A 12081-nucleotide genomic window follows, 5' to 3' on the forward strand; every position below is an offset into this window, starting at 1 on the left:
TCTCAAAAATGTTTGACTTGATGTTTGAAGAAAATATCTGCTAATCATGGTTTGCAGGCATGTGCAACAAAATAACATACATGTGGATTACAGCATTCTGTATTCTTTGCTGACGCTGAGTGAAATAGGCTATTATTAGTTGAGAATTATGTGGGCAGGATATAGATGGGGTGATTTTAACAATTAAGTAAAAAGACACATTTTTTTTCATTCAATGTCAATATATTTTAATGTCTCTCAAAATCCAGTTTTATTTAATTGAAATCATTTCAGGAGATTTAGGAGTATTTATGTTGAGCTTCTATTAACCTTTCAAATTTAGGGTTGACACTTGGGACTTAGATTACAAAGTATAGTATTTGTATTAGTTGGCATGCAAAAAGCACAAGTTTGTCCATCCTGGGCACCTCAGTCTGTTTAGGCTGCCATAACAAAATACCGTAGACTGGGTGGCTTAACAACAGACATCTATTTCTCACAGTACTGGAGGCAGATTATGATCAAGGTGCCAGGCCAGGCATGGTGGCTCACGCCTGTAATCCCAGCACTTTGGGAGGCCAAGGTGGGCGGATCACGAGGTCAAGAGATCGAGACCATCTTGGCCAACATGGTGAAACTCTGTCTCTACTAAAAATACAAAAACTAGCTGGGCATGGTGGCACATGCCTGCAGTCCCAGCTACTTGGGAGGCTGAGGCAGGAGAACCCAGGAGGTGGAGGGAGGCCGAGGTTGCAGTGAGGTTGCACTGCACTCCAGCCTGGCTACAGAGCGAAACTCCGTCTCAAAAAACAAACAAACAAACAAACAAACAAACGTCAAGTTGCCAGCAGATTCAGCATCTGGTGAGGACCCTGGCCCTGCTTGTTGACAGCTACCTTCTCATTACATATTCACATGGCAGAGAAAGGAAGATTTTGTGTCTCTTCCTCTTCTTCTTTTTCTTTCTTTTTTCTTTCTTTTCTTTTTTTTTTTTTAACTAGGCAAAGAACTTTATTAACCTTTGTTTCAAACTTTATTCCCAGGCTTCTTCGGTTTAATTAGCTGCAAAGAATGAACTGTGTATAAGCAAAAACTGAAAAGAGCTGCAGTGTCAAAGAGGCTTGGGCTTAAAGATATTAGAGATCTAGATTTTATCAGATCCATAAACAAATATTTCTTAAAAAGCAGTCGTAATATAAAATGGCAGCTCCCAGTAACTTCTTCATGTTTTATCTTCAGAAGTTGACTCAGTTCAGTTTGCCTCATTCTTGGAAGCCTCATCAAAATTCTCCATAAGCTCTGGAACTTCATCATCATCATCATCATCCTCTCCAGTAGCAAGTGGTGCTTTTCCATCCGCAGATTATTTGGGCAGAGCTTCAGCCAGTCTCCTTAAACTAGATGGACTGTCTGCACCAAGCTGGTTTAAGACGCTGGCTAGCATTTCTGTCAGCTGCTTTGTCCCAGCATGGCCTGTAATGGTGAAGTGTTCGCTGCCAGAGATGCCTGAACCTTAGGGTGGTTAAAGTGGATCACTGTTCCTTGGTTTGTAAACATAGTCACCTCTTCAATACCAGAGATACTGTTTACCCCTCACTTCTTTAAGGAGAACTGAAGTTTTTGAACATCTGCTGTGGCTGTTCTATGAACCACCACCTTCTTTCTGTGAGCAGTTCCTTTCCCACCAATGCTCATTCGTGCCTGCAGTTTGGCGAGTTTTTCCTGGTTCATGATCGTTTCTTTCATCTTGTCCGAGCAGATAAGGGGTCGCGAGGGGGACTAGGATTGGTCCTCAGGGGGTCTCCCGTGGACCAGCTGAGATGAAGCGCACACATGCTAGAACGCAAGATGGCAGCCCTTCCTCTTCTTAAAAAGGCATGAATCCCGTCATGGGGGCTCTACATCCGTGACCTCATCTAAATAGAATGACCTCCCAAAGGCTCACTCTCTAGTACCATCATGCTATGGGTTTAGGGCTTCAACATATGAGTGATGGGGGCACATGAGCATCCAGTCCATAAGACAGGGATATGTGTTTTGCCGCTTATTATGTGTGTGACCATGGTTGTATCACTTAACCTTAGTTTTCTCATCTACAAAATGAGTCATATTTTATAATCTCGTACAGCTCATGTGAAGATGAAATGGGATAACATTTCTTTTCTTCCTTTTTTTTTTCTTTTTTTTTTTGAGACGGAGTTTCGCTCTTGTTGCCCAGGCTGGAGTGCAGTGGCACGATCTTTGCTCACTGCAACCTCCACCTCCGAGGTACAAGCAATTGTCCTGCCTCAGCCTCCCAAGTAGCTGGGATTACAGGGGCGTGCCACCACGCCTATCTAATTTTTGTATTGTTTTAGTAGAGATGGAGTTTCACTACGTTGGCCAGGCTAGTCTCCAATTCCTGACCTCAAGTGATCCGCCCTCCTTGGCCTCCCAAAGTGTTGGGATTACAGTCGTGAGCCACCACACCCAGCCAAAATGGGATAACATTACTAAAGTGTTTGATGATGCCTTTTGTGTAGACAGCTATTATTAGGATACTTCTCTGAGTATAAAATGTTAGTCTTTACGGTTCTTCAATATCATGGTGGTCAGATGGGTTGGAAGGGCATACTTTCAGTAGGACTCAATGGAACATGAAACTATTAATTGTGTCAGCAAGGCACCCTAATTGGAAAGGTGATTTGTCAGCACTGAATCCATCTACACTTGCTAGATTCTGATAAGGATTAGGGATGTAGTCAGGGATTCACACAATGCTAACTGACCAGAAGGTAGGTCAAAGTCATGGACTTCGTTTCATTTTTATCACATTCTTACCTCCCAAGGATACTAGAGTCCAGAGACTGATGTAAGAGCTCTAAGCCTAGGGTCCCTCTGCTTCCAAGATACAGCGTAGTGAATGGGCTTCCGATATACTCTTGCAAATGAGCTTTTCCTATAGAGAAGCTTAGAGTGTCCTCAGAGTCTCAAAGGGGGTCTGTGACCCAACAGACATTACAAGCGTCTAACCATAAAGAAATTTCTAGTATTTTCCATAGCATCCTCCTCATCTAAATATCTTTTGACCTGTGCTTTCTAGTTAAAATTTTTATTTCTTTTCTCTAGGAAAAGATTAAATTTGGTTGGGATACTCACAATCTAAAATTGAACAAATGAATATATGTACTTTTTTTGGAGGGATTGTTAATGAAGAAACAGAGAAGAGCTATCTGTAAAGTAGAAAATCATGAAAGATAGAGAAGTTGCAGTCATTTTCCATAATTTTAATACTGCAGTGTAACCTATATATCCTTGGCCTTCACAGCCAGTGGGTGTAAACAAGGTCACAGGAACATTAGTAAGACCTGAATTTAGCATCCTTATTATCCCTTCCTGACATATTTCAGGACCCCAGCTCATCTCTAATTTCATGGATGTTTCACTTGTGCTCAGGAACAAGTCCATACATGCTCTAATTTTGTATCGTTACTGAAGTCCGTTACTAGGAACCATTGTATTGTGGTTCTTCAATATAGCCACTGTGGCCAGGATCTCCAGTGGGAATGCTACTTCCTGGCACTTCTGCTCCACTGCTGTGCTGAGATTCCTGCCAGATGCCATCCTGTGCTGTGCAGAGATTGAGGACATGCTTGTCTCTTCTCTAAGCAGCAATTTGGCACCTAAGCTCCATAGTGCTATTGTGTATGCAGTTTGTCTTTTTTTTTTTTTTTTGAGACAGTCTCGTTCTGTCACCCAGGCTGAAGTGCAATGGTGTGATCTCGGCTCACTGCAACCTCCATCTCCTGGGTTCAAGCAATTCTCCTGCCTCAGCCTCCCGAGTAGCTGGGATTACAGGCACCCGCCACCATGCCTGGCTAATTTTTTTTTTTTTTTGAGACGGAGTCTCACTCTGTTGCCCAGGCTGGAGTGCAGTGGTGCGATCTCGGCTCACTGCAACCTCCATCTCCGGGGTTCAAGCGATTCTCCTGCCTCAGCCTCCTGAGTAGCTGGGATTACAGGTATGCACCACCACACCGGGCAAAGTTTTGTATTTTTAGTAGAGATGGGGTTTCACCATGTTGGTCAGGCTGGTCTCAAACTCCTGACCTCGTGATCCGCCCGCCTCGGCCTCCCAAAGTGCTGGGAATATAGGCGTGAGCCACCATGCCTGGCCTATGCAGTTTGTCTTGTGAGCCTCTTGTCATAATGCTTTTGCTTTTATTTATAACCCCTGCTTCTCTACACGGTGTCCCTGAGGGTTGGATAATGGACACTTTTCTATCCTTCTTTTCCACATCTTTCTTTTCTCTGTTTCAGATTACTATGCAAAACCACCTTGCCTTCCTTTTTTTTTTTTTTGTTTTTTTGTTTTTTTTTTTTTGAGACTGAGTCTTGCTCTCTCACCCAGGTTGGAGTGCAGTGGCATGATCTTGGCACACTGTAACCTCCACCTCCATGGTTCAAGCGATTCTCCTGCCTCAGCCTCCCTAGTAGCTGGCACTACGGGCACCCGCCACTACACCCGGTTAATTTGTGTACTTTTAGTAGAGACGGAGTTTCACCATGTTGGCCAGGCTGGTCTCGAACTCCTGACCTCAGGTGATCCCCCTGCCTCGGCCTCCCAAAGTGCTGGGATTACAGGCATGAGCCACCGTGCCCGGCCACCTTGCTTTCTTTTCTGCAGGGGTGGGGTAGGTAAATTCTGCATGTAGAGTAATGAATGCAGATAAATCTTTGAGGTTGGAAATCTGGGGAAGTTACCAAAAGGTTAATGAAGTGCCTATGCTTAGCTTAGGCACTTCATTAAACTTTTAATAATAGTAATAATAAATGTTTTATGTCAATTGGAATTCTTTGGGCTGAAAGTAATAAAATATTTAATTTATAGTGTCTTAAGCAATAAAGGCATTAATGTCCCTTCTGCTCCAAAATATTAGGGCTCTGGATAAATGCCCAATGTAAGACTTTGTCTGTTTTATTTATTAGTGTATCCCCCAAAGTCTAGAAGACCTGGCAATAGTAAGTGCCCAGTAAATACTTGCTGAATGGACAAATGAATGTCTTTTCCACTCTCCTGACTTTTCACTCACAAGCATGACACGGCTGCAGCTGCTCTATTATGTTATCATAAGGCAATGACCAGAGCAAGAATAAAGGGTGCTCAAGATAAAATACTCTATCCACACATATCTTTGTTAGCAGGGACAAAAATTTTTCCGAGAAGACATCAGCAGACTTCTCCTTTTCATTGGCCAGAAATGGAACATCAGCTCACCCTTAGACCACTCAACATATGAAGAATATGAGATTGTCACAATTGACTTCAGTTGGTCTTGATTCATTTGAGGAGATTGGGTATTATTCTGCAGCCCAAACCAAATCAGGTCCCTGCTAGCAAGAAAGAAGAGAATGGTGGGGACCAACAGGTGCCTGCTACACCCTTTCCAACATTCCCAGCCCCAGTTTTCATATTTGTTGTATTTCCTCCCATGCAGCACACTTTGGTCATTGGAACAAAATAATTGGCCATGTCCTCATTTTTAAAGAGTCTTTCATAGAAAAGTTAGCAGAATATCTGGCCTGCATATTATTTAAATGGAGGGAAAGCTTAGCAGTTCAGAACATCATCATCTCTGAAACTAAAGTATATTTAGGCTGGGCGTGGTGGATCACACCTGTAATCCCAGTACTTTGGGAGGCTGAGGCAGGCGGATCACCTGAGGTCAGGAGTTCGAGACCAGCCTGGCCGACATGGTGAAACCCTGTGTCTACTAAAATTACAAAAATTAGCCAGTATGGCGGTGAGCGCCTGTACTCCCAGCTACTCGGGAGGCTGAGGCATGAGAATCTCTTGAACCTGGGAGGCGAGAGGTTGCAGTGAGCGGAGATCATGCCATTGCACTCCAGCCTGGGGGATGGAGCAAGACCCTGTCTCTAAATAAATAGATAAAGAAAGAAAGAAAGTATATTGAGAGCCTCCAAGTTGCTAGTGTTCTTTCTTGAACATTACACTACAATTCAAATTTTTTGTTAATTCTGGCTGACCTCCCTCATACCTAGCCCAAGTTTTTAAGACATATGGATTGAGAAGTTTGTATTCAAAAGTTCTTTTTTCCCCCCTGTGTGATGCTTGAATAGATAACATTGAACTGACATTCTATTAGTACTCTAGTAATGGGCCAGCTCATTCCTTCTTTAATCCAACTTCATGAAGCAACCTGTGTACCTAGAAAAGAAATCCTTGCATCATTAAATTGAAATGAATTAGACTTTTAGACACAGTGGGTGATTTTAGCTGTGTCATGCAATGTTTTGAAGAAGGGGCTTCTGTAGACATAGACACAGAGACATCAAGGAGGCATTAAAAAAAAAGCAGGTGCAAAATGAAGAAATAAACTGTACCCTAAGAGCTCTTGTCCATCTAGAACATGCAGCTTTACATTCTAGGGACACAAAGTACTCTTTCTCAACTTAAGGAATAGTCATGTATAATTTCCCCCAGACAGCATGAACATCCAGATGCCTAGTCCTCCTAGGGGTTCAGAAACTCTGAACCAGTGGTTGAAAAATCACTGGTATTAATAAAAGGCCTCCTGTCAGTAAAAGGTTATTAGAGAGTAACCGGGGAGCACTTTCCTTTAGAAGAGTGTGTTCAGAGCCATTAGAATGCCCAGAACTAGTTAACTGAGGGCATTTTAACTGTCACTGAAGAGACAAAATGGCAGTCATGCTGGGCTCCAATCACTGTTGGCCACCATGGAAACCATCTCTCAGAACTGGCTTCCAGCTGCTTACATTTCACATCCTGGTGACCTCAGGACAAACACAGGAGCATTTTCATGTTATTTTAAATCTTCAAATGCAGGCAGCTTCAGACAGAGTCTCAAGTTATCACCAGATTAATTGGAAATATTTGGACAGCAGGAAGTGGTAAAGTTGTAGAAATTAGTAGGATATTGAATTCAGAGGTATATCCTTTTACATCTTAGCTCTCAGTCATCTTGGATAAATTATTATTATTATTATTATTTGAGACAGAGTTTCACTCTTGTTGCCCAGGCTGAAGTGCAATGGCATGATCTTGGCTCACCACAACTTCTGCCTACTGGGTTCAAGCAATTCTCCTGCCTCAGCGTCCCGAGTAGCTGGGATTACAGGCATGCGCCACCATACCCAGCTAATTTTGTATTTTTAGTAGAGATGGGGTTTCTCCATGTTGGTCAGGCTGGTCTTGAACTCCCACCCTCAGGTGATCCACCCTCCTCGGCCTCCCAAAGTGCTGGGATTACAGGTGTGAGCCATTGCGCCCAGCCTTGGATAAATTATTTAATAAATCATTGAATCACTCCTCCCCCATGAAATGTGGATGAGAATGTTTATGTGGTTATTTTCTGGGGATTAAATGCAGTAACAAGAAGGAGCCAAAACACGGTAGGTACTCAATAATTATTTATTTCTTTATCTCCTGCCCTTTCCTTTCCTCCAACCTCTACTCCACTCTTCCTCTCTTCCTTGCATTCCCGCAACTCTTTCTTTCTCAGAAAGCTAACATACTTAGGCCAATTAGCTTTCTTTTTCAGAGAGCTAGCATATGTAGGCCAATAAACCTACTATATGTAGGCCCAATTCATTGATCAATTTTTGGGTACCTACTAAGCACCAGATACCCTTCTAAATATGTGAGCTACACAGTGAAAAAGGTAAGGTCTTGGCAGGGGGGCTTTTGTGTAAACAAATGTAGAATAAGGATTTATTGATATTCTAGTGCTGTGCTATAACTTAACAGGCAAATTTAAATTGTGTAATGTTTTTGTCACAAAATGCTCAAAAAGTCAGACCTGAGCTTACAGGGCTAAACTTCCCCTTCCTTCTTTTTTTTTTTTTTTTTTTTTTTTTGAGACGGAGTCTCGCTCTGTCGCCCAGGCTGGAGTGCAGTGGCGCGATCTCGGCTGACTGCAAGCTCGGCCTCCCGGGTTCACGCCATTCTCCCGCCTCAGTCTGACTGCAAGCTCCGCCTCCCGGGTTCACGCCATTCTCTCGCCTCAGTCTCCTGAGTAGCTGGGACTACAGGCCTCCGCCACCACGCCCAGCTAATTTTTTTTGTATTTCCCCTTCCTTCTTTGCTTTCAAAATCCAGGCTTAGGGGTACAAAAACCTATATTGTCTGAGACAGGAAGCACTCCAAAGTTTGAAGAAGAGGGCAGCAGCCCAACTCAGAAGAACTGGACTCCCCAGCGCTATAAGGAGAGAGGGTGGTGGTTCCACCAGAGGTGAGGACTTGCTTTCTGCTCTCTACAGCACCCCAAAGAGGGATGCCTAGAGAATCCGTACTGAGTACCACAGCCCTGTCCCAGGGGCTTAATGGGACAGAGAGAGAGTGTGTGCCTGGTACAGAGGTAAGTTTATTTTTGATGGACCTGGTATATCACAGGAACTGCCACTATGGCCTTAACCCACCCTGTGGATTGAGCAAGTAGGAGTTTGTGTATGATCTACCGGGAGGAGCAGGGGATAAAGGCCCAGAAAATTAAGTGGCATTTTATGTCCTCCCAGTGCTGGTTGGGGCAGGCTGTGGAAAAAACAAGCCATAATTAATTTGATTTAGAAAAATTAAGAAGTTTGTTCTTGTGCACTCAAGGGTTATGGAACAGCTCAAGCCATTCTCAAAAAACCATTGTCCAGTGTTGCTTGACCCAGTTAAAATCACCAGGTGTGTCTAAAAGTTTCTGACTAGTTTCAATCCAATGATGTACGGATTTCTTTTCTGTGGTGCACAGGTTACATTATGAACCTGGACTAAAAGGGAATGAGTTGACCCATTATAGAGTATTAACAGAATGTTAATTCTGTGGCACTTACTCAGGCATCCTCCTGGAAGAAAAGAACTTTTTGAACGTAGACTTCTCAATCCACATGTCTTAAAACTTGGGCTAGGTGTGAAGGAGATCAGCTAAAATTAAGAAAAAATCTGAATTGTATTGTGATGTACAAGATAGAATATTTGTCATTTAAAATTTGCATCAAAGAAACATAATTCATTTGGTCTAAAGTATTTCCAAGTCAAGATTCATCTAAGTCTGCTTTATTTGTAGAAACTATGCCTTATTGGTTAAGATCCCTAACTTATACTTAAAAAGTAATACCACAAAAACGTAAAATACAGACAATTATCCTAAGTAAATTGATCCTAAGTAAACTGCTGATCTTGAATATTAATTTAACAAAATCAGAAACTTGTGCAAATGTAAATCAAAACTCAACAAGGTTGAGCTGCTGAAAAAGGGGGAGATGCAAATGAGCAGATCTTCCACAGGTGAGAGCAATAGTTACTATTTTCATATGCCAAGGTTTTACCTACAACATAATAGTAAGAGACAATAACTATTGGGCTGGGTGCGGTGGCTCATGCCTGTAATCCCAGCACTTTGGGAGGCCGAGGTGAGCTGATCACCTGAGGTTGGGAGTTCGAGACCAGCCTGACCAACATGGAGAAACCCGTCTCTACTAAAAATACAAAAAATTAGCTGGCTGTGATGGTGCATGCCTGTAATCCCAGCTACTCGGGAGGCTGAGGCAGGAGAATCACTTGAACCTGGGAGGGGGAGGTTGCGGTGAGCCGAGATCATGCCATTGCACTCCAGCCTGGGCAACAAAAACGAAACTCTGTCTCAAAAAAAAAATTTATGAAATATGTTCCTTATTTTGTTCTGTGTTTCCTATATAAGCATCAAGTCAAAGTAGATTACAAAGCACCTTACAATGCCTACTGACCACATGCCACATGGCTAAATGACTCTACACCTCTGTGAAGGTTCCCCAGCCTTTTTTTTTTTTTTTTTTTTTTGAGATGGAGTCTTGCTCTGTTACCCACTGGAGTGCAGTGGCACAATCTCGGCTCACTGCAACCTCCGCCTCCTGGGTTCAAGCAATTCTCCTGCCTCAGCCTCCCGAGTAGGTAGGACTACAGGTGTGCGCCACCATGCCCAGCTAATTTTTGTATTTTTAGTAGAGACGGAGTTTCACTACATTGGTTGGCCAGGATGGTCTCCATCTCTTGACCTCGTGATCCACCTGCCTCGGCCTCCCAAAGTGCTGGGATTACAGGCGTGAGCCACCACGCCCGGCCTCCCCAGCTTTTCTATCCTCAATGATCTCTGATTTTTCAGAACCCTTATCTTATATAGAACTAAAAATATATTCCTATCGTTATTTATTTATTTATTTTTATTATACTTTAAGTTCTAGGGTACATGTGCACAACGTGCAGGTTTGTTACATATATATACATGTGCCATGTCGGTGTGCTGCACCCATTAACTCATCATTTACATTAGGTATATCTCCTAATGCTATCCCTCCCCCCTCCCACCACCCCACGATAGGCCCCAGTATGTGATGTTCCCTATCCTGTGTCCAAGTGTTCTCATTGTTCAATTCCCACCTATGAGTGAGAACATGCAGTGTTTGGTTTTCTGTCCTTGAGATAGTTTGCTCAGAATGATGGTTTCCAGCTTCATCCATGTCCCTACAAAGGACATGAACTCATCATTTTTATGGCTGCATAGTATTCCATGGTGTATATGTGCCACATTTTCTTAATCTAGTCTATCATTCACATCATTATTTGTTTTATGAGTATATGACTTGTTTAATTAAATGGACTCTGGACTCTATCCAGAGTCTGTAGGAATTTTTCACTTCACAAAGAAATAAAGAAAATAAGACAGAATATTAAGGTTTTAAAAAAGGTTTAATTAATTCAACCTTTGATTTTTTTCCTGAGTGTATGTCTTTTTTTTAATGTTAAAATGACCTTTATAAAATGATAATTTGAGAAATACAGAACAATCTCTCTCTTTCTCCCCATCTCCCAATGAAGAGATTGAATTCAGAGAGGTGAAGTAATGTTGCCAAGGGTAAGCTCAAACTCAAGTGCATCAGTCAGCCATATGCAATAGGGTGGCTTTGATTTCAAGGTGGTAGTCGTGGTTCTAGATATCACAAGGAGACATACCAGTGTTTGACAACATAAGAAGAGATGCTCTCTTTCTGTGTTCACCTTTTGTAAAAGTGAGGAAATCTTTCCCAGAGGACATCCAGTGGACTTCTCCCTCATCTCACTGGTTAAAATGTGTCACATGTTGAGAACCAGCCCAATCACTGTGGCAAAATGAATGGGGCATCCACCTCCCAATTGGCGAGGAGGTACCACTGAGTTGGGTGATAGTTACTTTCTTTGAGGGATAGCTAATGGAACAAAAGTGGGTTCTGCAAGCACAAAAGAATGGAGGATTTGGTTGTCAATAAACAGTCACTGAGGTCAGCTACTCCGGGATAATTCTAGGGGTCTTCGTACTGGACAAAATATTGGTTGAATGAATAAATAGAAGTATATATGTAGGCGAAAGATATTAAGAATATAAATTCAGGCCAGGCACGGTGGCTCACGCCTGTAATCCCAGCACTTTGGGAGGCTGAGGCGGGCGGATCATGAGGTCAGGAGATCAAGACCATCCTGGCTAACATGGTGAAACCCCGTCTCTACTAAAAATACAAAAAATTAGGCGGGCATGGTGGCAGGCACCTGTAGTCCCAGCTACTCGGGAGGCTGAGGTAGGAGAATGGCGTGAACCCGGGAGGTGGAGCTTGCAGTGAGCTGAGATGGCGCCACTGCACTCCAGCCTGGGCGACAGAGCAAGACTCCGCCTCAAAAAAAAAAAAAAAAAAAAGAATGTAAATTCAGGCATTCAAAGAAAGAAAATTAATTCCTTACGTCTTTCTTTAGAACCACTAAATACCTTGATAATTTATGGTAATGTCCACTCAAATGTACTGTATAAAAATTTCTTCCTCATTCATACTTACAGTGCTATAAAGGCAAGTGAACTCTAAAGTCACACTATAAATATGTTTTTATCACGATATTGATTATTTCAACTCTATCTCTAAAGAGCTGTGGAAATTTAATAGAAAAGAAAAATAAAGTTCTAGGAGATGCATAGAAAAGCCAAACAATTGCACAGATTTTTAACCAGCATTTTTCCCCAAAATATGTGAGAGCAGTATAAATATATGAAAAAAATGTTGTTTCATCAGTAATCACAGAAATGCAAATTACCC

The 12081-nt window shown here is 42.4% G+C and overlaps 1 pseudogene; it reads right to left on the reverse strand.

Moving 5' to 3' along the window:
* Nucleotides 1–969: 969 nt before the first annotated feature.
* LOC100609819 (transcription factor BTF3-like) lies at nucleotides 970–1725 on the reverse strand (annotated as a pseudogene).
* Nucleotides 1726–12081: the final 10356 nt, after the last annotated feature.

This window comes from Pan troglodytes, chromosome 11, assembly GCF_028858775.2.
Source record: "Pan troglodytes isolate AG18354 chromosome 11, NHGRI_mPanTro3-v2.0_pri, whole genome shotgun sequence".
NCBI classification, from domain to species: Eukaryota; Metazoa; Chordata; class Mammalia; order Primates; family Hominidae; genus Pan; species Pan troglodytes.